This window comes from Staurois parvus, unplaced genomic scaffold (genome assembly GCF_062004578.1).
Source record: "Staurois parvus isolate SC_StPar_1 unplaced genomic scaffold, SC_StPar_1.0 ptg000126l, whole genome shotgun sequence".
Lineage (NCBI taxonomy): Eukaryota > Metazoa > Chordata > Amphibia > Anura > Ranidae > Staurois > Staurois parvus.
Genome location: NW_028317922.1, coordinates 1449572 through 1475613, shown reverse-complemented (window position 1 = coordinate 1475613; position 26042 = coordinate 1449572). Strand labels below are relative to the sequence as shown.

The window sequence follows — 26042 nt, the reverse complement described above, 5'->3', positions numbered from 1 at the left end:
TTGGTCTTGGTCTGCCCAGTCTTGCCGGGAAGCGTTACACCAAAAGAAACGCAGGCAGTTGCCGAAACCCGGGATTGAACCAGGGACCTTTAGATCTTCAGTCTAACGCTCTCCCAACTGAGCTATTTTGGCTTAAGACGTGTGCTTTCCTCAGCAATTGTTGGCTACTATAAGTTGGTGTGACAGGAGCCTATGGAGAATTGAGATTTTTATGCCTATGCATGTTGCCGGAAAAGAGAAAAGGCAGCAAGATTCACGACTAAATTGCCAGGGAGACTAAGCCACCATTCTGTCATGAGCAACAGACAGGTGAGAAGCCAAAGCATGGAGCATACGCTAGCCCGATTCATGAGAAAAGCAACATCTCACAGACAGGTGGACTCTCCCTTAACCTACAACAGATGCCGAAACCCGGGATCGAACCAGGGACCTTTAGATCTTCAGTCTAACGCTCTCCCAACTGAGCTATTTCGGCACATTCCAAAGGAGCAAGCCAGCAGGTGTGTGGCGGCAAGGCGAAGGGGTCCCAGAGACCTTAAAGGAGATCTAAAGTCCCAGCCTACAATTTTATTTTCAAACATCAGCATGGTAATGGCAATAGGAACAATAGGAGCAATAGTTCCCCTTGACAAACCAATGTAAGCTTGCCTCAGTAACCTCCTTTTATGTTGTGATTGCTGTTTCTCTGCTGGCCATCTATTTCCACAATTTCCTGGATTTCCGGCATGGTGTTCAGCTTCTTCTCTGCTCTTTACTTTCATTTTCTAAGGACTGCAGCTCCCATGGTACCTTGCTGCCTGCAAGCTGTGATTCCTGTACTGACTCTGCCTCCTGAAACTCCTCCTCTCAGCAAATCTGTACGTTGGAAATCAGACTCTGTGAAATGTGTGACACAGCAAAGTCTACTCACAGGGCACTGTGAATACATTTCACTGAAATCAAAAAAGAAAAGGTTGGTAGATCTTCACAAAGTCAGTTTACAATATTCAAGATTGTTCAAATTCATGCGAGTAGGCTAGAAATCAATGAAATGCAACGTGGGAAGCAATATATGGCTTTACATTTTTAAAGCTAGATAGAGGTTTTGAGGAGTCCAAATACACTGCTCTAAAGAAGCCTTAAACCAGCCGTAGTACTACCAAAGGACCAGAGTGAAGGAAAACGCTCCAAGTGTTCTCTTTTCGAAAGGAACCTTATCTAGCTGCTAACCCTCTTGCTTTTCATCTGACGTAGCCATTTTGAACCACTTTCCCTGAAAAAGTCATACAGTTTGTAATCTTTCTTCGCTTTAAAGCTTTGCTTTTCATCTGACGTAGCCATTTTCACCCAATTTTCCTGATAAAAGGCATACAATCATACATCTTTCTTCAAACTAAAGTGAAAGGCAAAATCAAAATGACTTGCGTGTATACTGTGTCTTTTGGGACCCTGCAAGAGAAGTGACTCCGCAAGGAAATTGGTTGAATAAGTGATATTGCCTTTTCTAGGAAGGAGTGGTTATGCTTCTCATTTTGTGTGCATGGAAGAAGAAGCGACCTGCAACCTGAGGAAGCTGAGAATCTTCAGCTGCGCAATTGTAGCTTTTGTCATGGAAGTCATTTCGGACCGCGAAGATACTTTTTCTGACCTGCTTCTGGTTTCTAGTCTAATGCAACAGCACGAGGAAGAAAATGTATTGGATTTTATTCATCCCATGGTTCAAAAAAGTTCTATTTACTTGCATCAAGTTGTCAAAGACTAGTTTTGGCGGCGCCGTGACTTTTAGTATCTTTCAAAGCCGGCTAAGTTTTTTTCACCCCGGAATGCATTTGATAAGTTGTTTTGCTCGGCTGCGCTCTGCCATTCCTTTCGGACACATTGCATTTCCTCTGTGAAGCAGACTCTTCCACTTGGTTTGATTGGCATAACGCAGGTGAGGGCTGCAACAATGCAACATGCCAGCCTTTTTTTCCCCCAAGGCTTTGCAGCGCTATGTGGTGGTGTAACCTGGTCCTATTGAGTAGAAAAGATTTTGGACATGTCCTTGCACGTTGGCTGAGAAAACCATATACTGCGGGAAGTTGTACAATTGCTTTTCTGCTGCGCCCGAGACCCTAATATGCACTGAACCAGTTTCTAAACCTTGGTCTTGGTCTGCCCAGTCTTGCCGGGAAGCGTTACACCAAAAGAAACGCAGGCAGTTGCCGAAACCCGGAATAGAACCAGGGACTTTAGATCTTCAGTCTAACGCTCTCCCAACTGAGCTATTTCGGCACATTCCAAAGGAGCAAGCCAGCAGGTGTGTGGCGGCAAGGCGAAGGGGTCCCAGAGACCTTAAAGGAGATCTAAAGTCCCAGCCTACACTTTTTTTTTCAAACATCAGCATGGTAATGGCAATAGGAACAATAGGAGCAATAGTTCCCCTTGACAAACCAATGTAAGCTTGCCTCAGTAACCTCCTTTTATGTTGTGATTGCTGTTTCTCTGCTGGCCATCTATTTCCACAATTTCCTGGATTTCCGGCATGGTGTTCAGCTTCTTCTCTGCTCTTTACTTTCATTTTCTAAGGACTGCAGCTCCCATGGTACCTTGCTGCCTGCAAGCTGTGATTCCTGTACTGACTCTGCCTCCTGAAACTCCTCCTCTCAGCAAATCTGTACGTTGGAAATCAGACTCTGTGAAATGTGTGACACAGCAAAGTCTACTCACAGGGCACTGTGAATACATTTCACTGAAATCAAAAAAGAAAATGTTGGTGGATCTTCACAAAGTCAGTTTACAATATTCAAGATTGTTCAAATTCATGCGAGTAGGCTAGAAATCAATGAAATGCAACGTGGGAAGCAATATATGGCTTTACATTTTTAAAGCTAGATAGAGGTTTTGAGGAGTCCAAATACACTGCTCTAAAGAAGCCTTAAACCAGCTGTAGTTCTACCAAAGGACCAGAGTGAAGGAAAATGCTCCAAGTGTTCTCTTTTCGAAAGGAACCTTATCTAGCTGCTAACCCTCTTGCTTTTCATCTGACGTAGCCATTTTGAGCCACTTTCCCTGAAAAAGTCATACAGTTTGTAATCTTTCTTCGCTTTAAAGCTTTGCTTTTCATCTGACGTAGCCATTTTCACCCAATTTTCCTGATAAAAGGCATACAATCATACATCTTTCTTCAAACTAAAGTGAAAGGCAAAATCAAAATGACTTGCGTGTATACTGTGTCTTTTGGGACCCTGCAAGAGAAGTGACTCCGCAAGGAAATTGGTTGAATAAGTGATATTGCCTTTTCTAGGAAGGAGTGGTTATGCTTCTCATTTTGTGTGCATGGAAGAAGAAGCGGCCTGCAACCTGAGGAAGCTGAGAATCTTCAGCTGCGCAATTGTAGCTTTTGTCATGGAAGTCATTTCGGACCGCGAAGATACTTTTTCTGACCTGCTTCTGGTTTTCTAGTCTGATGCATCAGCACAAGGAAGAAAATGTATTGGATTTTATTCATCCCATGGTTCAAAAAAGTTCTATTTACTTGCATCAAGTTGTCAAAGACTAGTTTTGGCTGCGCCGTGACTTTTAGTATCTTTCAAAGCCGGCTAAGTCTTGTTCACCCCGGAATGCATTTGATAAGTTGTTTTGCTCGGCTGCGCGCTGCCATTCCTTTCGGACACATTGCATTTCCTCTGTGAAGCAGACTCTTCCACTTGGTTTGATTGGCATAACGCAGGTGAGGGCTGCAACAATGCAACATGCCAGCCTTTTTTTCCCCCAAGGCTTTGCAAGCGCTATGTGGTGGTGTAACCTGGTCCTATTGAGAAGAATAGATTTTGGACATGTCCTTGCACATTGGCTGAGAAAACCATATACTGCGGGAAGTTGTACAATTGCTTTTCTGCTGCGCCCGAGACCCTAATATGCACTGCACCAGTTTCTAAACCTTGGTCTTGGTCTGCCCAGTCTTGCCGGGAAGCGTTACACCAAAAGAAACGCAGGCAGTTGCCGAAACCCGGGATTGAACCAGGGACCTTTAGATCTTCAGTCTAACGCTCTCCCAACTGAGCTATTTTGGCTTAAGACGTGTGCTTTCCTCAGCAATTGTTGGCTACTATAAGTTGGTGTGACAGGAGCCTATGGAGAATTGAGATTTTTATGCCTATGCATGTTGCCGGAAAAGAGAAAAGGCAGCAAGATTCACGACTAAATTGCCAGGGAGACTAAGCCACCGTTCTGTCATGAGCAACAGACAGGTGAGAAGCCAAAGCATGGAGCATACGCTGGCCCGATTCATGAGAAAAGCAACAGCTCACAGACAGGTGGCCTCTCCTTAAATCTACAACAGATGCCGAAACCCGGGATCGAACCAGGGACCTTTAGATCTTCAGTCTAACGCTCTCCCAACTGAGTTATTTCGGCACGTTCCAAATGAGCAAGCCAGCAGGTGTGTGGCGGTAAGGCGAAGGGGTCCCAGAGACCTTAAAGGAGATCTAAAGTCCCAGCCTAAACTTTTATTTTCAAACATCAGCATGGTAATGGCAATAGGAACAATAGGAGCAATAGTTCCCCTTGACAAACCAATGTAAGCTTGCCTCAGTAACCTCCTTTTATGTTGTGATTGCTGTTTCTCTGCTGGCCATCTATTTCCACAATTTCCTGGATTTCCGGCATGGTGTTCAGCTTCTTCTCTGCTCTTTACTTTCATTTTCTAAGGACTGCAGCTCCCATGGTACCTTGCTGCCTGCAAGCTGTGATTCCTTTACTGACTCTGCCTCCTGAAACTCCTCCTCTCAGCAAATCTGTACGTTGGAAATCAGACTCTGTGAAATGTGTGACACAGCAAAGTCTATTCACAGGGCACTGTGAATACATTTCACTGAAATCAAAAAAGAAAATGTTGGTGGATCTTCACAAAGTCAGTTTACAATATTCAAGATTGTTCAAATTCATGCGAGTAGGCTAGAAATCAATGAAATGCAACGTGGGAAGCAATATATGGCTTTACATTTTTAAAGCTAGATAGAGGTTTTGAGGAGTCCAAATACACTGCTCTAAAGAAGCCTTAAACCAGCCGTAGTACTACCAAAGGACCAGAGTGAAGAAAAATGCTCCAAGTGTTCTCTTTTCGAAAGGAACCTTATCTAGCTGCTAACCCTCTTGCTTTTCATCTGACGTAGCCATTTTGAGCCACTTTCCCTGAAAAAGTCATACAGTTTGTAATCTTTCTTCGCTTTAAAGCTTTGCTTTTCATCTGACGTAGCCATTTTCACCCAATTTTCCTGATAAAAGGCATACAATCATACATCTTTCTTCAAACTAAAGTGAAAGGCAAAATCAAAATGACTTGCGTGTATACTGTGTCTTTTGGGACCCTGCAAGAGAAGTGACTCCGCAAGGAAATTGGTTGAATAAGTGATATTGCCTTTTCTAGGAAGGAGTGGTTATGCTTCTCATTTTGTGTGCATGGAAAAAGAAGCGGCCTGCAACCTGAGGAAGCTGAGAATCTTCAGCTGCGCAATTGTAGCTTTTGTCATGGAAGTCATTTCGGACCGCGAAGATACTTTTTCTGACCTGCTTCTGGTTTCTAGTCTAATGCAACAGCACGAGGAAGAAAATGTATTGGATTTTATTCATCCCATGGTTCAAAAAAGTTCTATTTACTTGCATCAAGTTGTCAAAGACTAGTTTTGGCGGCGCCGTGACTTTTAGTATCTTTCAAAGCCGGCTAAGTCTTGTTCACCCCGGAATGCATTTGATAAGTTGTTTTGCTCGGCTGCGCACTGCCATTCCTTTCGGACACATTGCATTTCCTCTGTGAAGCAGACTCTTCCACTTGGTTTGATTGGCATAATGCAGGTGAGGGCTGCAACAATGCAACATGCCAGCCTTTTTTTCCCCCAAGGGTTTGCAGCGCTATGTGGTGGTGTTACCTGGTCCTATTGAGAAGAATAGATTTTGGACATGTCCTTGCACGTTGGCTGAGAAAACCATATACTGCGGGAAGTTGTACAATTGCTTTTCTGCTGCGCCCGAGACCCTAATATGCACTGACCCAGTTTCTAAACCTTGGTCTTGGTCTTGGTCTGCCCAGTCTTGCCGGGAAGCGTTACACCAAAACAAACACAGGCAGTTGCCGAAACCCGGGATTGAACCAGCGACCTTTAGATCTTCAGTCTAACGCTCTCCCAACTGAGCTATTTCGGCTTAAGACGTGTGCTTTCCTCAGCAATTGTTGGCTACTATAAGTTGGTGTGACAGGAGCCTATGGAGAATTGAGATTTTTATGCCTATGCATGTTGCCGGAAAAGAGAAAAGGCAGCAAGATTCACGACTAAATTGCCAGGGAGACTAAGCCACCGTTCTGTCATGAGCAACAGACAGGTGAGAAGCCAAAGCATGGAGCATACGCTAGCCCGATTCATGAGAAAAGCAACAGCTCACAGACAGGTGGACTCTCCTTAAATCTACAACAGATGCCGAAACCCGGGATCGAACCAGGGACCTTTAGATCTTCAGTCTAACGCTCTCCCAACTGAGCTATTTCGGCACGTTCCAAATGAGCAAGCCAGCAGGTGTGTGGCGGCAAGGCGAAGGGGTCCCAGAGACCTTAAAGGAGATCTAAAGTCCCAGCCTACACTTTTATTTTCAAACATCAGCATGGTAATGGCAATAGGAACAATAGGAGCAATAGTTCCCCTTGACAAACCAATGTAAGCTTGCCTCAGTAACCTCCTTTTATGTTGTGATTGCTGTTTCTCTGCTGGCCATCTATTTCCACAATTTCCTGGATTTCCGGCATGGTGTTCAGCTTCTTCTCTGCTCTTTACTTTCATTTTCTAAGGACTGCAGCTCCCATGGTACCTTGCTGCCTGCAAGCTGTGATTCCTGTACTGACTCTGCCTCCTGAAACTCCTCCTCTCAGCAAATCTGTACGTTGGAAATCAGACTCTGTGAAATGTGTGACACAGCAAAGTCTACTCACAGGGCACTGTGAATACATTTCACTGAAATCAAAAAAGAAAATGTTGGTGGATCTTCACAAAGTCAGTTTACAATATTCAAGATTGTTCAAATTCATGCGAGTAGGCTAGAAATCAATGAAATGCAACGTGGGAAGCAATATATGGCTTTACATTTTTAAAGCTAGATAGAGGTTTTGAGGAGTCCAAATACACTGCTCTAAAGAAGCCTTAAACCAGCCGTAGTACTACCAAAGGACCAGAGTGAAGGAAAATGCTCCAAGTGTTCTCTTTTCGAAAGGAACCTTATCTAGCTGCTAACCCTCTTGCTTTTCATCTGACGTAGCCATTTTGAGCCACTTTCCCTGAAAAAGTCATACAGTTTGTAATCTTTCTTCGCTTTAAAGCTTTGCTTTTCATCTGACGTAGCCATTTTCACCCAATTTTCCTGATAAAAGGCATACAATCATACATCTTTCTTCAAACTAAAGTGAAAGGCAAAATCAAAATGACTTGCGTGTATACTGTGTCTTTTGGGACCCTGCAAGAGAAGTGACTCCGCAAGGAAATTGGTTGAATAAGTGATATTGCCTTTTCTAGGAAGGAGTGGTTATGCTTCTCATTTTGTGTGTATGGAAGAAGAAGCGGCCTGCAACCTGAGGAAGCTGAGAATCTTCAGCTGCGCAATTGTAGCTTTTGTCATGGAAGTCATTTCGGACCGCGAAGATACTTTTTCTGACCTGCTTCTGGTTTTCTAGTCTGATGCATCAGCACGAGGAAGAAAATGTATTGGATTTTATTCATCCCATGGTTCAAAAAAGTTCTATTTACTTGCATCAAGTTGTCAAAGACTAGTTTTGGCGGCGCCGTGACTTTTAGTATCTTTCAAAGCCGGCTAAGTCTTGTTCACCCCGGAATGCATTTGATAAGTTGTTTTGCTCGGCTGCGCGCTGCCATTCCTTTCGGACACATTGCATTTCCTCTGTGAAGCAGACTCTTCCACTTGGTTTGATTGGCATAATGCAGGTGAGGGCTGCAACAATGCAACATGCCAGCCTTTTTTTCCCCCAAGGCTTTGCAGCGCTATGTGGTGGTGTAACCTGGTCCTATTGAGAAGAATAGATTTTGGAAATGTCCTTGCACGTTGGCTGAGAAAACCATATACTGCGGGAAGTTGTACAATTGCTTTTCTGCTTTGCCCGAGACCCTAATATGCACTGAACCAGTTTCTAAACCTTGGTCTTGGTCTGCCCAGTCTTGCCGGGAAGCGTTACACCAAAAGAAACGCAGGCAGTTGCCGAAACCCGGAATAGAACCAGGGACCTTTAGATCTTCAGTCTAACGCTCTCCCAACTGAGCTATTTCGGCTTAAGACATGTGCTTTCCTCAGCAATTGTTGGCTACTATAAGTTGGTGTGACAGGAGCCTATGGAGAATTGAGATTTTTATGCCTATGCATGTTGCCGGAAAAGAGAAAAGGCAGCAAGATTCACGACTAAATTGCTAGTGAGACTAAGCCACCGTTCTGTCATGAGCAACAGACAGGTGAGAAGCCAAAGCATGGAGCATACGCTAGCCCGATTCATGAGAAAAGCAACAGCTCACAGACAGGTGGACTCTCCTTAAACCTACAACAGATGCCGAAACCCGGGATCGAACCAGGGACCTTTAGATCTTCAGTCTAACGCTCTCCCAACTGAGCTATTTCGGCACGTTCCAAAGGAGCAAGCCAGCAGGTGTGTGGCGGCAAGGCGAAGGGGTCCCAGAGACCTTAAAGGAGATCTAAAGTCCCAGCCTACACTTTTATTTTCAAACATCAGCATGGTAATTGCAATAGGAACAATAGGAGCAATAGTTCCCCTTGACAAACCAATGTAAGCTTGCCTCAGTAACCTCCTTTTATGTTGTGATTGCTGTTTCTCTGCTGGCCATCTATTTCCACAATTTCCTGGATTTCCGGCATGGTGTTCAGCTTCTTCTCTGCTCTTTACTTTCATTTTCTAAGGACTGCAGCTCCCATGGTACCTTGCTGCCTGCAAGCTGTGATTCCTGTACTGACTCTGCCTCCTGAAACTCCTCCTCTCAGCAAATCTGTACGTTGGAAATCAGACTCTGTGAATTGTGTGACACAGCAAAGTCTACTCACAGGGCACTGTGAATACATTTCACTGAAATCAAAAAAGAAAATGTTGGTGGATCTTCACAAAGTCAGTTTACAATATTCAAGATTGTTCAAATTCATGCGAGTAGGCTAGAAATCAATGAAATGCAACGTGGGAAGCAATATATGGCTTTACATTTTTAAAGCTAGATAGAGGTTTTGAGGAGTCCAAATACACTGCTCTAAAGAAGCCTTAAACCAGCCGTTGTACTACCAAAGGACCAGAGTGAAGGAAAATGCTCCAAGTGTTCTCTTTTCGAAAGGAACCTTATCTAGCTGCTAACCCTCTTGCTTTTCATCTGACGTAGCCATTTTGAGCCACTTTCCCTGAAAAAGTCATACAGTTTGTAATCTTTCTTTGCTTTAAAGCTTTGCTTTTCATCTGACGTAGCCATTTTCACCCAATTTTCCTGATAAAAGGCATACAATCATACATCTTTCTTCAAACTAAAGTGAAAGGCAAAATCAAAATGACTTGCGTGTATACTGTGTCTTTTGGGACCCTGCAAGAGAAGTGACTCCGCAAGGAAATTGGTTGAATAAGTGATATTGCCTTTTCTAGGAAGGAGTGGTTATGCTTCTCATTTTGTGTGCATGGAAGAAGAAGCGGCCTGCAACCTGAGGAAGCTGAGAATATTCAGCTGCGCAATTGTAACTTTTGTCATGGAAGTCATTTCGGACCGCGAAGATACTTTTTCTGACCTGCTTCTGGTTTCTAGTCTGATGCATCAGCACGAGGAAGAAAATGTATTGGATTTTATTCATCCCATGGTTCAAAAAAGTTCTATTTACTTGCATCAAGTTGTCAAAGACTAGTTTTGGCAGCGCCGTGACTTTTAGTATCTTTCAAAGCCGGCTAAGTCTTGTTCACCCCGGAATGCATTTGATAAGTTGTTTTGCTCGGCTGCGCGCTGCCATTGCTTTCGGACACATTGCATTTCCTCTGTGAAGCAGACTCTTCCACTTGGTTTGATTGGCATAACGCAGGTGAGGGCTGCAACAATGCAACATGCCAGCCTTTTTTTCCCCCAAGGCTTTGCAGTGCTATGTGGTGGTGTAACCTGGTCCTATTGAGTAGAATAGATTTTGGACATGTCCTTGCACGTTGGCTGAGAAAACCATATACTGCGGGAAGTTGTACAATTGCTTTTCTGCTGCGCCCGACACCCTAATATGCACTGAACCAGTTTCTAAACCTTGGTCTTGGTCTGCCCAGTCTTGCCGGGAAGCGTTACACCAAACGAAACGCAGGCAGTTGCCGAAACCCGGATAAGAACCAGGGACCTTTAGATCTTCAGTCTAACGCTCTCCCAACTGAGCTATTTCGTCTTAAGACATGTGCTTTCCTCAGCAATTGTTGGCTACTATAAGTTGGTGTGACAGGAGCCTATGGAGAATTGAGATTTTTATGCCTATGCATGTTGCCGGAAAAGAGAAAAGGCAGCAAGATTCACGACTATATTGCTAGTTAGACTAAGCCACCGTTCAGTCATGAGCAACAGACAGGTGAGAAGCCAAAGCATGGAGCATACGCTAGCCCGATTCATGAGAAAAGCAACAGCTCACAGACAGGTGGACTCTCCTTAAACCTACAACAGATGCCGAAACCCGGGATCGAACCAGGGACCTTTAGATCTTCAGTCTAACGCTCTCCCAACTGAGCTATTTCGGCACATTCCAAAGGAGCAAGCCAGCAGGTGTGTGGCGGCAAGGCGAAGGGGTCCCAGAGACCTTAAAGGAGATCTAAAGTCCCAGCCTACACTTTTATTTTCAAACATCAGCATGGTAATGGCAATAGGAACAATAGGAGCAATAGTTTTCCTTGACAAACCAATGTAAGCTTGCGTCAGTAACCTCCTTTTATGTTGTGATTGCTGTTTCTCTGCTGGCCATCTATTTCCACAATTTCCTGGATTTCCGGCATGGTGTTCAGCTTCTTCTCTGCTCTTTACTTTCATTTTCTAAGGACTGCAGCTCCCATGGTACCTTGCTGCCTGCAAGCTGTGATTCCTGTACTGACTCTGCCTCCTGAAACTCCTCCTCTCAGGAAATCTGTACGTTGGAAATCAGACTCTGTGAAATGTGTGACACAGCAAAGTCTACTCACAGGGCACTGTGAATACATTTCACTGAAATCAAAAAAGAAAATGTTGGTGGATCTTCACAAAGTCAGTTTACAATATTCAAGATTGTTCAAATTCATGCGAGTAGGCTAGAAATCAATGAAATGCAACGTGGGAAGCAATATATGGCTTTACATTTTTAAAGCTAGATAGAGGTTTTGAGGAGTCCAAATACACTGCTCTAAAGAAGCCTTAAACCAGCCGTTGTACTACCAAAGGACCAGAGTGAAGGAAAATGCTCCAAGTGTTCTCTTTTCGAAAGGAACCTTATCTAGCTGCTAACCCTCTTGCTTTTCATCTGACGTAGCCATTTTGAGCCACTTTCCCTGAAAAAGTCATACAGTTTGTAATCTTTCTTCGCTTTAAAGCTTTGCTTTTCATCTGACGTAGCCATTTTCACCCAATTTTCCTGATAAAAGGCATACAATCATACATCTTTCTTCAAACTAAAGTGAAAGGCAAAATCCAAATGACTTGCGTGTATACTGTGTCTTTTGGGACCCTGCAAGAGAAGTGACTCCGCAAGGAAATTGGTTGAATAAGTGATATTGCCTTTTCTAGGAAGGAGTGGTTATGCTTCTCATTTTGTGTGTATGGAAGAAGAAGCGGCCTGCAACCTGAGGAAGCTGAGAATCTTCAGCTGCGCAATTGTAGCTTTTGTCATGGAAGTCATTTCGGACCGCGAAGATACTTTTTCTGACCTGCTTCTGGTTTTTTAGTCTGATGCATCAGCACGAGGAAGAAAATGTATTGGATTTTATTCATCCCATGGTTCAAAAAAGTTCTATTTACTTGCATCAAGTTGTCAAAGACTAGTTTTGGCGCCGCCGTGACTTTTAGTATCTTTCAAAGCCGGCTAAGTCTTGTTCACCCCGGAATGCATTTGATAAGTTGTTTTGCTCGGCTGCGCGCTGCCATTGCTTTCGGACACATTGCATTTCCTCTGTGAAGCAGACTCTTCCACTTGGTTTGATTGGCATAACGCAGGTGAGGGCTGCAACAATGCAACATGCCAGCCTTTTTTTCCCCCAAGGCTTTGCAGCGCTATGTGGTGGTGTAACCTGGTCCTATTGAGAAGAATAGATTTTGGACATGTCCTTGCACGTTGGCTGAGAAAACCATATACTGCGGGAAGTTGTACAATTGCTTTTCTGCTGCGCCCAATACCCTAATATGCACTGAACCAGTTTCTAAACCTTGGTCTTGGTCTGCCCAGTCTTGCCGGGAAGCGTTACACCAAAAGAAACGCAGGCAGTTGCCGAAACCCAGGATTGAACCAGGGACCTTTAGATCTTCAGTCTAACGCTCTCCCAACTGAGCTATTTCGGCTTAAGATGTGTGTGTTCCTTAGCAATTGTTGGCTACTATAAGTTGGTGTGACAGGAGCCTATGGAGAATTGAGATTTTTATGCCTATGCATGTTGCCGGAAAAGAGAAAAGGCAGCAAGATTCACGACTAAATTGCCAGTGAGACTAAGCCACCGTTCTGTCATGAGCAACAGACAGGTGAGAAGCCAAAGAATGGAGCATACGCTAGCCCGATTCATGAGAAAAGCAACAGCTCACAGACAGGTGGACTCTCCTTAAACCTACAACAGATGCCGAAACCCGGGATCGAACCAGGGACCTTTAGATCTTCAGTCTAACGCTCTCCCAACTGAGTTATTTCGGCACGTTCCAAATGAGCAAGCCAGCAGGTGTGTGGCGGTAAGGCAAAGGGGTCCCAGAGACCTTAAAGGAGATCTAAAGTCCCAGCCTACACTTTTATTTTCAAACATCAGCATGGTAATGGCAATAGGAACAATAGGAGCAATAGTTCCCCTTGACAAACCAATGTAAGCTTGCCTCAGTAACCTCCTTTTATGTTGTGATTGCTGTTTCTCTGCTGGCCATCTATTTCCACAATTTCCTGGATTTCCGGCATGGTGTTCAGCTTCTTCTCTGCTCTTTACTTTCATTTTCTAAGGACTGCAGCTCCCATGGTACCTTGCTGCCTGCAAGCTGTGATTCCTTTACTGACTCTGCCTCCTGAAACTCCTCCTCTCAGCAAATCTGTACGTTGGAAATCAGACTCTGTGAAATGTGTGACACAGCAAAGTCTATTCACAGGGCACTGTGAATACATTTCACTGAAATCAAAAAAGAAAATGTTGGTGGATCTTCACAAAGTCAGTTTACAATATTCAAGATTGTTCAAATTCATGCAAGTAGGCTAGAAATCAATGAAATGCAACGTGGGAAGCAATATATGGCTTTACATTTTTAAAGCTAGATAGAGGTTTTGAGGAGTCCAAATACACTGCTCTAAAGAAGCCTTAAACCAGCCGTAGTACTACCAAAGGACCAGAGTGAAGGAAAATGCTCCAAGTGTTCTCTTTTCGAAAGGAACCTTATCTAGCTGCTAACCCTCTTGCTTTTCATCTGACGTAGCCATTTTGAGCCACTTTCCCTGAAAAAGTCATACAGTTTGTAATCTTTCTTCGCTTTAAAGCTTTGCTTTTCATCTGACGTAGCCATTTTCACCCAATTTTCCTGATAAAAGGCATACAATCATACATCTTTCTTCAAACTAAAGTGAAAGGCAAAATCAAAATGACTTGCGTGTATACTGTGTCTTTTGGGACCCTGCAAGAGAAGTGACTCCGCAAGGAAATTGGTTGAATAAGTGATATTGCCTTTTCTAGGAAGGAGTGGTTATGCTTCTCATTTTGTGTGCATGGAAGAAGAAGCGGCCTGCAACCTGAGGAAGCTGAGAATCTTCAGCTGCGCAATTGTAGCTTTTGTCATGGAAGTCATTTCGGACCGCGAAGATACTTTTTCTGACCTGCTTCTGGTTTCTAGTCTAATGCAACAGCACGAGGAAGAAAATGTATTGGATTTTATTCATCCCATGGTTCAAAAAAGTTCTATTTACTTGCATCAAGTTGTCAAAGACTAGTTTTGGCGGCGCCGTGACTTTTAGTATCTTTCAAAGCCGGCTAAGTCTTGTTCACCCCGGAATGCATTTGATAAGTTGTTTTGCTCGGCTGCGCACTGCCATTCCTTTCGGACACATTGCATTTCCTCTGTGAAGCAGACTCTTCCACTTGGTTTGATTGGCATAATGCAGGTGAGGGCTGCAACAATGCAACATGCCAGCCTTTTTTTCCCCCAAGGGTTTGCAGCGCTATGTGGTGGTGTTACCTGGTCCTATTGAGAAGAATAGATTTTGGACATGTCCTTGCACGTTGGCTGAGAAAACCATATACTGCGGGAAGTTGTACAATTGCTTTTCTGCTGCGCCCGAGACCCTAATATGCACTGACCCAGTTTCTAAACCTTGGTCTTGGTCTTGGTCTGCCCAGTCTTGCCGGGAAGCGTTACACCAAAACAAACACAGGCAGTTGCCAAAACCCGGGATTGAACCAGGGACCTTTAGATCTTCAGTCTAACGCTCTCCCAACTGAGCTATTTCGGCTTAAGACGTGTGCTTTCCTCAGCAATTGTTGGCTACTATAAGTTGGTGTGACAGGAGCCTATGGAGAATTGAGATTTTTATGCCTATGCATGTTGCCGGAAAAGAGAAAAGGCAGCAAGATTCACGACTAAATTGCCAGGGAGACTAAGCAACCGTTCTGTCATGAGCAACAGACAGGTGAGAAGCCAAAGCATGGAGCATACGCTAGCCCGATTCATGAGAAAAGCAACAGCTCACAGACAGGTGGACTCTCCTTAAATCTACAACAGATGCCGAAACCCGGGATCGAACCAGGGACCTTTAGATCTTCAGTCTAACGCTCTCCCAACTGAGCTATTTCGGCACGTTCCAAATGAGCAAGCCAGCAGGTGTGTGGCGGCAAGGCGAAGGGGTCCCAGAGACCTTAAAGGAGATCTAAAGTCCCAGCCTACACTTTTATTTTCAAACATCAGCATGGTAATGGCAATAGGAACAATAGGAGCAATAGTTCCCCTTGACAAACCAATGTAAGCTTGCCTCAGTAACCTCCTTTTATGTTGTGATTGCTGTTTCTCTGCTGGCCATCTATTTCCACAATTTCCTGGATTTCCGGCATGGTGTTCAGCTTCTTCTCTGCTCTTTACTTTCATTTTCTAAGGACTGCAGCTCCCATGGTACCTTGCTGCCTGCAAGCTGTGATTCCTGTACTGACTCTGCCTCCTGAAACTCCTCCTCTCAGCAAATCTGTACGTTGGAATTCAGACTCTGTGAAATGTGTGACACAGCAAAGTCTACTCACAGGGCACTGTGAATACATTTCACTGAAATCAAAAAAGAAAATGTTGGTGGATCTTCACAAAGTCAGTTTACAATATTCAAGATTGTTCAAATTCATGCGAGTAGGCTAGAAATCAATGAAATGCAACGTGGGAAGCAATATATGGCTTTACATTTTTAAAGCTAGATAGAGGTTTTGAGGAGTCCAAATACACTGCTCTAAAGAAGCCTTAAACCAGCCGTAGTACTACCAAAGGACCAGAGTGAAGGAAAATGCTCCAAGTGTTCTCTTTTCGAAAGGAACCTTATCTAGCTGCTAACCCTCTTGCTTTTCATCTGACGTAGCCATTTTGAGCCACTTTCCCTGAAAAAGTCATACAGTTTGTAATCTTTCTTCGCTTTAAAGCTTTGCTTTTCATCTGACGTAGCCATTTTCACCCAATTTTCCTGATAAAAGGCATACAATCATACATCTTTCTTCAAACTAAAGTGAAAGGCAAAATCAAAATGACTTGCGTGTATACTGTGTCTTTTGGGACCCTGCAAGAGAAGTGACTCCACAAGGAAATTGGTTGAATAAGTGATATTGCCTTTTCTAGGAAGGAGTGGTTATGCTTCTCATTTTGTGTGCATGGAAGAAGAAGCGGCCTGCAAACTGAGGAAGCTGAGAATCTTCAGCTGCGCAATTGTAACTTTTGTCATGGAAGTCATTTCGGACCGCGAAGATACTTTTTCTGACCTGCTTCTGGTTTCTAGTCTGATGCATCAGCACGAGGAAGAAAATGTATTGGATTTTATTCATCCCATGGTTCAAAAAAGTTCTATTTACTTGCATCAAGTTGTCAAAGACTAGTTTTGGCGGCGCCGTGACTTTTAGTATCTTTCAAAGCCGGCTAAGTCTTGTTCACCCCGGAATGCATTTGATAAGTTGTTTTGCTCGGCTGCGCGCTGCCATTCCTTTCGGACATATTACATTTCCTCTGTGAAGCAGACTCTTCCACTTGGTTTGATTGGCATAACGCAGGTGAGGGCTGCAACAATGCAACATGCCAGCCTTTTTTTCCCCCAAGGCTTTCCAGCGCTATGTGGTGGTGTAACCTGGTCCTATTGAGAAGAATAGATTTTGGACATGTCCTTGCACGTTGGCTGAGAAAACCATATACTGCGGGAAATTGTACAATTGCTTTTCTGCTGCGCCCGATACCCTAATATGCACTGAACCAGTTTCTAAACCTTGGTCTTGGTCTGCCCAGTCTTGCTGGGAAGCGTTAAACCAAAAGAAACGCAGGCAGTTGCCGAAACCCGGGATTGAACCAGGGACCTTTAGATCTTCAGTCTAACGCTCTCCCAACTGAGCTATTTCGGCTTAAGACGTGTGCTTTCCTCAGCAATTGTTGGCTACTATAAGTTGGTGTGACAGGAGCCTATGGAGAATTGAGATTTTTATGCCTATGCATGTTGCCGGAAAAGAGAAAAGGCAGCAAGATTCACGACTAAATTGCCAGTGAGACTAAGCCACCGTTCTGTCATGAGCAACAGACAGGTGAGAAGCCAAAGCATGGAGCATACGCTAGCCCGATTCATGAGAAAAGCAACAGCTCACAGACAGGTGGACTCTCCTTAAACCTACAACAGATGCCGAAACACGGGATCGAACCAGGGACCTTTAGATCTTCAGTCTAACGCTCTCCCAACTGAGCTATTTCGGCACATTCTGAAGGAGCAAGCCAGCAGGTGTGTGGCGGCAAGGCGAAGGGGTCCCAGAGAACTTAAAGGAGATCTAAAGTCCCAGCCTACACTTTTATTTTCAAACATCAGCATGGTAATGGAAATAGGAACAATAGGAGCAATAGTTCCCCTTGACAAACCAATGTAAGCTTGCCTCAGTAACCTGCTTTTATGTTGTGATTGTTGTTTCTCTGCTAGCCATCTATTTCCACAATTTCCTGGATTTCCGGCATGGTGTTCAGCTTCTTCTCTGCTCTTTACTTTCATTTTCTAAGGACTGCAACTCCCATGGTACCTTGCTGCCTGCAAGCTGTGATTCCTGTACTGACTCTGCCTCCTGAAACTCCTCCTCTCAGCAAATCTGTACGTTGGAAATCAGACTCTGTGAAATGTGTGACACAGCAAAGTCTACTCACAGGGCACTGTGAATACATTTCACTGAAATCAAAAAAGAAAATGTTGGTGGATCTTCACAAAGTCAGTTTACAATATTCAAGATTGTTCAAATTCATGCGAGTAGGCTAGAAATCAATGAAATGCAACGTGGGAAGCAATATATGGCTTTACATTTTTAAAGCTAGATAGAGGTTTTGAGGAGTCCAAATACACTGCTCTAAAGAAGCCTTAAACCAGCCGTAGTACTACCAAAGGACCAGAGTGAAGGAAAATGCTCCAAGTGTTCTCTTTTCGAAAGGAACCTTATCTAGCTGCTAACCCTCTTGCTTTTCATCTGACGTAGCCATTTTGAGCCACTTTCCCTGAAAAAGTCATACAGTTTGTAATCTTTCTTCGCTTTAAAGCTTTGCTTTTCATCTGACGTAGCCATTTTCACCCAATTTTCCTGATAAAAGGCATACAATCATACATCTTTCTTCAAACTAAAGTGAAAGGCAAAATCCAAATGACTTGCGTGTATACTGTGTCTTTTGGGACCCTGCAAGAGAAGTGACTCCGCAAGGAAATTGGTTGAATAAGTGATATTGCCTTTTCTAGGAAGGAGTGGTTATGCTTCTCATTTTGTGTGTATGGAAGAAGAAGCGGCCTGCAACCTGAGGAAGCTGAGAATCTTCAGCTGCGCAATTGTAGCTTTTGTCATGGAAGTCATTTCGGACCGCGAAGATACTTTTTCTGACCTGCTTCTGGTTTTCTAGTCTGATGCATCAGCACGAGGAAGAAAATGTATTGGATTTTATTCATCCCATGGTTCAAAAAAGTTCTATTTACTTGCATCAAGTTGTCAAAGACTAGTTTTGGCGGCGCCGTGACTTTTAGTATCTTTCAAAGCCGGCTAAGTCTTGTTCACCCCGGAATGCATTTGATAAGTTGTTTTGCTCGGCTGCACGCTGCCATTCCTTTCGGACACATTGCATTTCCTCTGTGAAGCAGACTCTTCCACTTGGTTTGATTGGCATAACGCAGGTGAGGGCTGCAACAATGCAACATGCCAGCCTTTTTTTCCCCCAAGGCTTTGCAGCGCTATGTGGTGGTGTAACCTGGTCCTATTGAGAAGAATAGATTTTGGACATGTCCTTGCACGTTGGCTGAGAAAACCATATACTGCGGGAAGTTGTACAATTGCTTTTCTGCTGCGCCCGAGACCCTAATATGCACTGAACCAGTTTCTAAACCTTGGTCTTGGTCTGCCCAGTCTTGCCGGTAAGCGTTACACCAAAAGAAACGGAGGCAGTTGCCGAAACCCAGGATTGAACCAAGGACCTTTAGATCTTCAGTCTAACGCTCTCCCAACTGAGCTATTTCAGCTTAAGACATGTGCTTTCCTCAGCAATTGTTGGCTACTATAAGTTGGTGTGACAGGAGCCTATGGAGAATTGAGATTTTTATGCCTATGCATGTTGCCGGAAAAGAGAAAAGGCAGCAAGATTCACGACTAAATTGCTAGTGAGACTAAGCCACCGTTCTGTCATGAGCAACAGACAGGTGAGAAGCCAAAGCATGGAGCATACGCTAGCCCGATTCATGAGAAAAGCAACAGCTCACAGACAGGTGGACTCTCCTTAAACCTACAACAGATGCCAAAACCCGGGATCGAACCAGGGACCTTTAGATCTTCAGTCTAACGCTCTCCCAACTGAGCTATTTCGGCACGTTCCAAAGGAGCAAGCCAGCAGGTGTGTGGCGGCAAGGCGAAGGGGTCCCAGAGACCTTAAAGGAGATCTAAAGTCCCAGCCTACACTTTTATTTTCAAACATCAGCATGGTAATTGCAATAGGAACAATAGGAGCAATAGTTCCCCTTGACAAACCAATGTAAGCTTGCCTCAGTAACCTCCTTTTATGTTGTGATTGCTGTTTCTCTGCTGGCCATCTATTTCCACAATTTCCTGGATTTCCGGCATGGTGTTCAGCTTCTTCTCTGCTCTTTACTTTCATTTTCTAAGGACTGCAGCTCCCATGGTACCTTGCTTCCTGCAAGCTGTGATTCCTGTACTGACTCTGCCTCCTGAAACTCCTCCTCTCAGCAAATCTGTACGTTGGAATTCAGACTCTGTGAAATGTGTGACACAGCAAAGTCTACTCACAGGGCACTGTGAATACATTTCACTGAAATCAAAAAAGAAAATGTTGGTGGATCTTCACAAAGTCAGTTTACAATATTCAAGATTGTTCAAATTCATGCGAGTAGGCTAGAAATCAATGAAATGCAACGTGGGAAGCAATATATGGCTTTACATTTTTAAAGCTAGATAGAGGTTTTGAGGAGTCCAAATACACTGCTCTAAAGAAGCCTTAAACCAGCCGTAGTACTACCAAAGGACCAGAGTGAAGGAAAATGCTCCAAGTGTTCTCTTTTCGAAAGGAACCTTATCTAGCTGCTAACCCTCTTGCTTTTCATCTGACGTAGCCATTTTGAGCCACTTTCCCTGAAAAAGTCATACAGTTTGTAATCTTTCTTCGCTTTAAAGCTTTGCTTTTCATCTGACGTAGCCATTTTCACCCAATTTTCCTGATAAAAGGAATACAATCATACATCTTTCTTCAAACTAAAGTGAAAGGCAAAATCCAAATGACTTGCGTGTATACTGTGTCTTTTGGGACCCTGCAAGAGAAGTGACTCCGCAAGGAAATTGGTTGAATAAGTGATATTGCCTTTTCTAGGAAGGAGTGGTTATGCTTCTCATTTTGTGTGTATGGAAGAAGAAGCGGCCTGCAACCTGAGGAAGCTGAGAATCTTCAGCTGCGCAATTGTAGCTTTTGTCATGGAAGTCATTTCGGACCGCGAAGATACTTTTTCTGACCTTCTTCTGGTTTTCTAGTCTGATGCATCAGCACGAGGAAGAAAATGTATTGGATTTTATTCATCCCATGGTTCAAAAAAGTTCTATTTACTTGCATCAAGTTGTTAAAGACTAGTTTTGGCTGCGCCGTGACTTTTAGTATCTTTCAAAGCCGGCTAAGTCTTGTTCTCCCCGGAATGCATTTGATAAGTTGTTTTGCTCGGCTGCGCGCTGCCATTCCTTTCGGACACATTGCATTTCCTCTGTGAAGCAGACTCTTCCACTTGGTTTGATTGGCATAACGCAGGTGAGGGCTGCAACAATGCAACATGCCAGCCTTTTTTTCCCCCAAGGCTTTGCAGCGCTATGTGGTGGTGTAACCTGGTCCTATTGAGAAGAATAGATTTTGGACATGTCCTTGCACGTTGGCTGAGAAAACCATATACTGCGGGAAGTTGTACAATTGCTTTTCTGCTGCGCCCGACACCCTAATATGCACTGAACCAGTTTCTAAACCTTGGTCTTGGTCTGCCCAGTCTTGCCGGGAAGCGTTACACCAAAAGAAACGGAGGCAGTTGCCGAAACCCGGGATTGAACCAGGGACCTTTAGATCTTCAGTCTAACGCTCTCCCAACTGAGCTATTTCGGCTTAAGACATGTGCTTTCCTCAGCAATTGTTGGCTACTATAAGTTGGTGTGACAGGAGCCTATGGAGAATTGAGATTTTTATGCCTATGCATGTTGCCGGAAAAGAGAAAAGGCAGCAAGATTCACGACTAAATTGCTAGTGAGACTAAGCCACCGTTCTGTCATGAGCAACAGACAGGTGAGAAGCCAAAGCATGGAGCACACGCTAGCCCGATTCATGAGAAAAGCAACAGCTCACAGACAGGTGGACTCTCCTTAAACCTACAACAGATGCCGAAACCCGGGATCGAACCAGGGACCTTTAGATCTTCAGTCTAACGCTCTCCCAACTGAGCTATTTCGGCACGTTAAAAAGGAGCAAGCCAGCAGGTGTGTGGCGGCAAGGCGAAGGGGTCCCAGAGACCTTAAAGGAGATCTAAAGTCCCAGCCTACACTTTTATTTTCAAACATCAGCATGGTAATTGCAATAGGAACAATAGGAGCAATAGTTCCCCTTGACAAACCAATGTAAGCTTGCCTCAGTAACCTCCTTTTATGTTGTGATTGCTGTTTCTCTGCTGGCCATCTATTTCCACAATTTCCTGGATTTCCGGCATGGTGTTCAGCTTCTTCTCTGCTCTTTACTTTCATTTTCTAAGGACTGCAGCTCCCATGGTACCTTGCTTCCTGCAAGCTGTGATTCCTGTACTGACTCTGCCTCCTGAAACTCCTCTCAGCAAATCTGTACGTTGGAATTCAGACTCTGTGAAATGTGTGACACAGCAAAGTCTACTCACAGGGCACTGTGAATACATTTCACTGAAATCAAAAAAGAAAATGTTGGTGGATCTTCACAAAGTCAGTTTACAATATTCAAGATTGTTCAAATTCATGCGAGTAGGCTAGAAATCAATGAAATGCAACGTGGGAAGCAATATATGGCTTTACATTTTTAAAGCTAGATAGAGGTTTTGAGGAGTCCAAATACACTGCTCTAAAGAAGCCTTAAACCAGCCGTAGTACTACCAAAGGACCAGAGTGAAGGAAAATGCTCCAAGTGTTCTCTTTTCGAAAGGAACCTTATCTAGCTGCTAACCCTCTTGCTTTTCATCTGACGTAGCCATTTTGAGCCACTTTCCCTGAAAAAGTCATACAGTTTGTAATCTTTCTTCGCTTTAAAGCTTTGCTTTTCATCTGACGTAGCCATTTTCACCCAATTTTCCTGATAAAAGGAATACAATCATACATCTTTCTTCAAACTAAAGTGAAAGGCAAAATCAAAATGACTTGCGTGTATACTGTGTCTTTTGGGACCCTGCAAGAGAAGTGACTCCGCAAGGAAATTGGTTGAATAAGTGATATTGCCTTTTCTAGGAAGGAGTGGTTATGCTTCTCATTTTGTGTGTATGGAAGAAGAAGCGGCCTGCAACCTGAGGAAGCTGAGAATCTTCAGCTGCGCAATTGTAGCTTTTGTCATGGAAGTCATTTCGGACCGCGAAGATACTTTTTCTGACCTGCTTCTGGTTTTCTAGTCTGATGCATCAGCACGAGGAAGAAAATGTATTGGATTTTATTCATCCCATGGTTCAAAAATGTTCTATTTACTTGCATCAAGTTGTCAAAGACTAGTTTTGGCTGCGCCGTGACTTTTAGTATCTTTCAAAGCCGGCTAAGTCTTGTTCACCCCGGAATGCATTTGATAAGTTGTTTTGCTCGGCTGCGCGCTGCCATTCCTTTCGGACACATTGCATTTCCTCTGTGAAGCAGACTCTTCCACTTGGTTTGATTGGCATAATGCAGGTGAGGGCTGCAACAATGCAACATGCCAGCCTTTTTTTCCCCCAAGGCTTTGCAGCGCTATGTGGTGGTGTAACCTGGTCCTATTGAGAAGAATAGATTTTGGACATGTCCTTGCACGTTGGCTGAGAAAACCATATACTGCGGGAAGTTGTACAATTGCTTTTCTGCTGCGCCCGAGACCCTAATATGCACTGAACCAGTTTCTAAACCTTGGTCTTGGTCTGCCCAGTCTTGCCGGGAAGCGTTACACCAAAAGAAACGGAGGCAGTTGCCGAAACCCGGGATTGAACCAGGGACCTTTAGATCTTCAGTCTAACGCTCTCCCAACTGAGCTATTTCGGCTTAAGACATGTGCTTTCCTCAGCAATTGTTGGCTACTATAAGTTGGTGTGACAGGAGCCTATGGAGAATTGAGATTTTTATGCCTATGCATGTTGCCGGAAAAGAGAAAAGGCAGCAAGATTCACGACTAAATTGCTAGTGAGACTAAGCCACCGTTCTGTCATGAGCAACAGACAGGTGAGAAGCCAAAGCATGGAGCATACGCTAGCCCGATTCATGAGAAAAGCAACAGCTCACAGACAGGTGGACTCTCCTTAAACCTACAACAGATGCCGAAACACGGGATCGAACCAGGGACCTTTAGATCTTCAGTCTAACGCTCTCCCAACTGAGCTATTTCGGCACGTTCCAAAGGAGCAAGCCAGCAGGTGTGTGGCGGCAAGGCGAAGGGGTCCCAGAGACCTTAAAGGAGATCTAAAGTCCCAGCCTACACTTTTATTTTCAAACATCAGCATGGTAATTGCAATAGGAACAATAGGAGCAATAGTTCCCCTTGACAAACCAATGTAAGCTTGCCTCAGTAACCTCCTTTTATGTTGTGATTGCTGTTTCTCTGCTGGCCATCTATTTCCACAATTTCCTGGATTTCCGGCATGGTGTTCAGCTTCTTCTCTGCTCTTTACTTTCATTTTCTAAGGACTGCAGCTCCCATGGTACCTTGCTTCCTGCAAGCTGTGATTCCTGTACTGACTCTGCCTCCTGAAACTCCTCCTCTCAGCAAATCTGTACGTTGGAATTCAGACTCTGTGAAATGTGTGACACAGCAAAGTCTACTCACAGGGCACTGTGAATACATTTCACTGAAATCAAAAAAGAAAATGTTGGTGGATCTTCACAAAGTCAGTTTACAATATTCAAGATTGTTCAAATTCATGCGAGTAGGCTAGAAATCAATGAAATGCAACGTGGGAAGCAATATATGGCTTTACATTTTTAAAGCTAGATAGAGGTTTTGAGGAGTCCAAATACACTGCTCTAAAGAAGCCTTAAACCAGCCGTTGTACTACCAAAGGACCAGAGTGAAGGAAAATGCTCCAAGTGTTCTCTTTTCGAAAGGAACCTTATCTAGCTGCTAACCCTCTTGCTTTTCATCTGACGTAGCCATTTTGAGCCACTTTCCCTGAAAAAGTCATACAGTTTGTAATCTTTCTTTGCTTTAAAGCTTTGCTTTTCATCTGACGTAGCCATTTTCACCCAATTTTCCTGATAAAAGGCATACAATCATACATCTTTCTTCAAACTAAAGTGAAAGGCAAAATCAAAATGACTTGCGTGTATACTGTGTCTTTTGGGACCCTGCAAGAGAAGTGACTCCGCAAGGAAATTGGTTGAATAAGTGATATTGCCTTTTCTAGGAAGGAGTGGTTATGCTTCTCATTTTGTGTGCATGGAAGAAGAAGCGGCCTGCAACCTGAGGAAGCTGAGAATATTCAGCTGCGCAATTGTAACTTTTGTCATGGAAGTCATTTCGGACCGCGAAGATACTTTTTCTGACCTGCTTCTGGTTTTTTAGTCTGATGCATCAGCACGAGGAAGAAAATGTATTGGATTTTATTCATCCCATGGTTCAAAAAAGTTCTATTTACTTGCATCAAGTTGTCAAAGACTAGTTTTGGCGGCGCCGTGACTTTTAGTATCTTTCAAAGCCGGCTAAGTCTTGTTCACCCCGGAATGCATTTGATAAGTTGTTTTGCTCGGCTGCGCGCTGCCATTCCTTTCGGACATATTACATTTCCTCTGTGAAGCAGACTCTTCCACTTGGTTTGATTGGCATAACGCAGGTGAGGGCTGCAACAATGCAACATGCCAGCCTTTTTTTCCCCCAAGGCTTTCCAGCGCTATGTGGTGGTGTAACCTGGTCCTATTGAGAAGAATAGATTTTGGACATGTCCTTGCACGTTGGCTGAGAAAACCATATACTGCGGGAAATTGTACAATTGCTTTTCTGCTGCGCCCGATACCCTAATATGCACTGAACCAGTTTCTAAACCTTGGTCTTGGTCTGCCCAGTCTTGCTGGGAAGCGTTAAACCAAAAGAAACGCAGGCAGTTGCCGAAACCCGGGATTGAACCAGGGACCTTTAGATCTTCAGTCTAACGCTCTCCCAACTGAGCTATTTCGGCTTAAGACATGTGCTTTCCTCAGCAATTGTTGGCTACTATAAGTTGGTGTGACAGGAGCCTATGGAGAATTGAGATTTTTATGCCTATGCATGTTGCCGGAAAAGAGAAAAGGCAGCAAGATTCACGACTAAATTGCCAGTGAGACTAAGCCACCGTTCTGTCATGAGCAACAGACAGGTGAGAAGCCAAAGCATGGAGCATACGCTAGCCCGATTCATGAGAAAAGCAACAGCTCACAGACAGGTGGACTCTCCTTAAACCTACAACAGATGCCGAAACACGGGATCGAACCAGGGACCTTTAGATCTTCAGTCTAACGCTCTCCCAACTGAGCTATTTCGGCACATTCTGAAGGAGCAAGCCAGCAGGTGTGTGGCGGCAAGGCGAAGGGGTCCCAGAGACCTTAAAGGAGATCTAAAGTCCCAGCCTACACTTTTATTTTCAAACATCAGCATGGTAATGGAAATAGGAACAATAGGAGCAATAGTTCCCCTTGACAAACCAATGTAAGCTTGCCTCAGTAACCTGCTTTTATGTTGTGATTGTTGTTTCTCTGCTGGCCATCTATTTCCACAATTTCCTGGATTTCCGGCATGGTGTTCAGCTTCTTCTCTGCTCTTTACTTTCATTTTCTAAGGACTGCAACTCCCATGGTACCTTGCTGCCTGCAAGCTGTGATTCCTGTACTGACTCTGCCTCCTGAAACTCCTCCTCTCAGCAAATCTGTACGTTGGAAATCAGACTCTGTGAAATGTGTGACACAGCAAAGTCTA

The 26042-nt window shown here is 44.0% G+C and overlaps 12 non-coding genes across 12 annotated transcripts; all 12 read right to left on the bottom strand.

Moving 5' to 3' along the window:
- Nucleotides 1-402: 402 nt before the first annotated feature.
- TRNAF-GAA (transfer RNA phenylalanine (anticodon GAA)) lies at nt 403-475 on the bottom strand. Its single transcript has one exon. It is a non-coding gene; the product is annotated as a tRNA-Phe (tRNA).
- A 5957-nt stretch (nt 476-6432) lies between these two features.
- Nucleotides 6433-6505, bottom strand: TRNAF-GAA (transfer RNA phenylalanine (anticodon GAA)). Its single transcript has one exon. It is a non-coding gene; the product is annotated as a tRNA-Phe (tRNA).
- Nucleotides 6506-8555: 2050 nt separating this feature from the next.
- TRNAF-GAA (transfer RNA phenylalanine (anticodon GAA)) lies at nt 8556-8628 on the bottom strand. The gene has a single exon. It is a non-coding gene; the product is annotated as a tRNA-Phe (tRNA).
- A 2049-nt stretch (nt 8629-10677) lies between these two features.
- On the bottom strand, nt 10678-10750 carry TRNAF-GAA (transfer RNA phenylalanine (anticodon GAA)). Its single transcript has one exon. It is a non-coding gene; the product is annotated as a tRNA-Phe (tRNA).
- A 3835-nt stretch (nt 10751-14585) lies between these two features.
- TRNAF-GAA (transfer RNA phenylalanine (anticodon GAA)) lies at nt 14586-14658 on the bottom strand. The gene has a single exon. It is a non-coding gene; the product is annotated as a tRNA-Phe (tRNA).
- A 270-nt stretch (nt 14659-14928) lies between these two features.
- On the bottom strand, nt 14929-15001 carry TRNAF-GAA (transfer RNA phenylalanine (anticodon GAA)). The gene has a single exon. It is a non-coding gene; the product is annotated as a tRNA-Phe (tRNA).
- A 1706-nt stretch (nt 15002-16707) lies between these two features.
- On the bottom strand, nt 16708-16780 carry TRNAF-GAA (transfer RNA phenylalanine (anticodon GAA)). Its single transcript has one exon. It is a non-coding gene; the product is annotated as a tRNA-Phe (tRNA).
- A 2393-nt stretch (nt 16781-19173) lies between these two features.
- On the bottom strand, nt 19174-19246 carry TRNAF-GAA (transfer RNA phenylalanine (anticodon GAA)). The gene has a single exon. It is a non-coding gene; the product is annotated as a tRNA-Phe (tRNA).
- A 1707-nt stretch (nt 19247-20953) lies between these two features.
- On the bottom strand, nt 20954-21026 carry TRNAF-GAA (transfer RNA phenylalanine (anticodon GAA)). The gene has a single exon. It is a non-coding gene; the product is annotated as a tRNA-Phe (tRNA).
- Nucleotides 21027-21296: 270 nt separating this feature from the next.
- TRNAF-GAA (transfer RNA phenylalanine (anticodon GAA)) lies at nt 21297-21369 on the bottom strand. The gene has a single exon. It is a non-coding gene; the product is annotated as a tRNA-Phe (tRNA).
- A 1704-nt stretch (nt 21370-23073) lies between these two features.
- Nucleotides 23074-23146, bottom strand: TRNAF-GAA (transfer RNA phenylalanine (anticodon GAA)). The gene has a single exon. It is a non-coding gene; the product is annotated as a tRNA-Phe (tRNA).
- Nucleotides 23147-25196: 2050 nt separating this feature from the next.
- TRNAF-GAA (transfer RNA phenylalanine (anticodon GAA)) lies at nt 25197-25269 on the bottom strand. Its single transcript has one exon. It is a non-coding gene; the product is annotated as a tRNA-Phe (tRNA).
- Between the last annotated feature and the right edge of the window lie 773 nt (nt 25270-26042).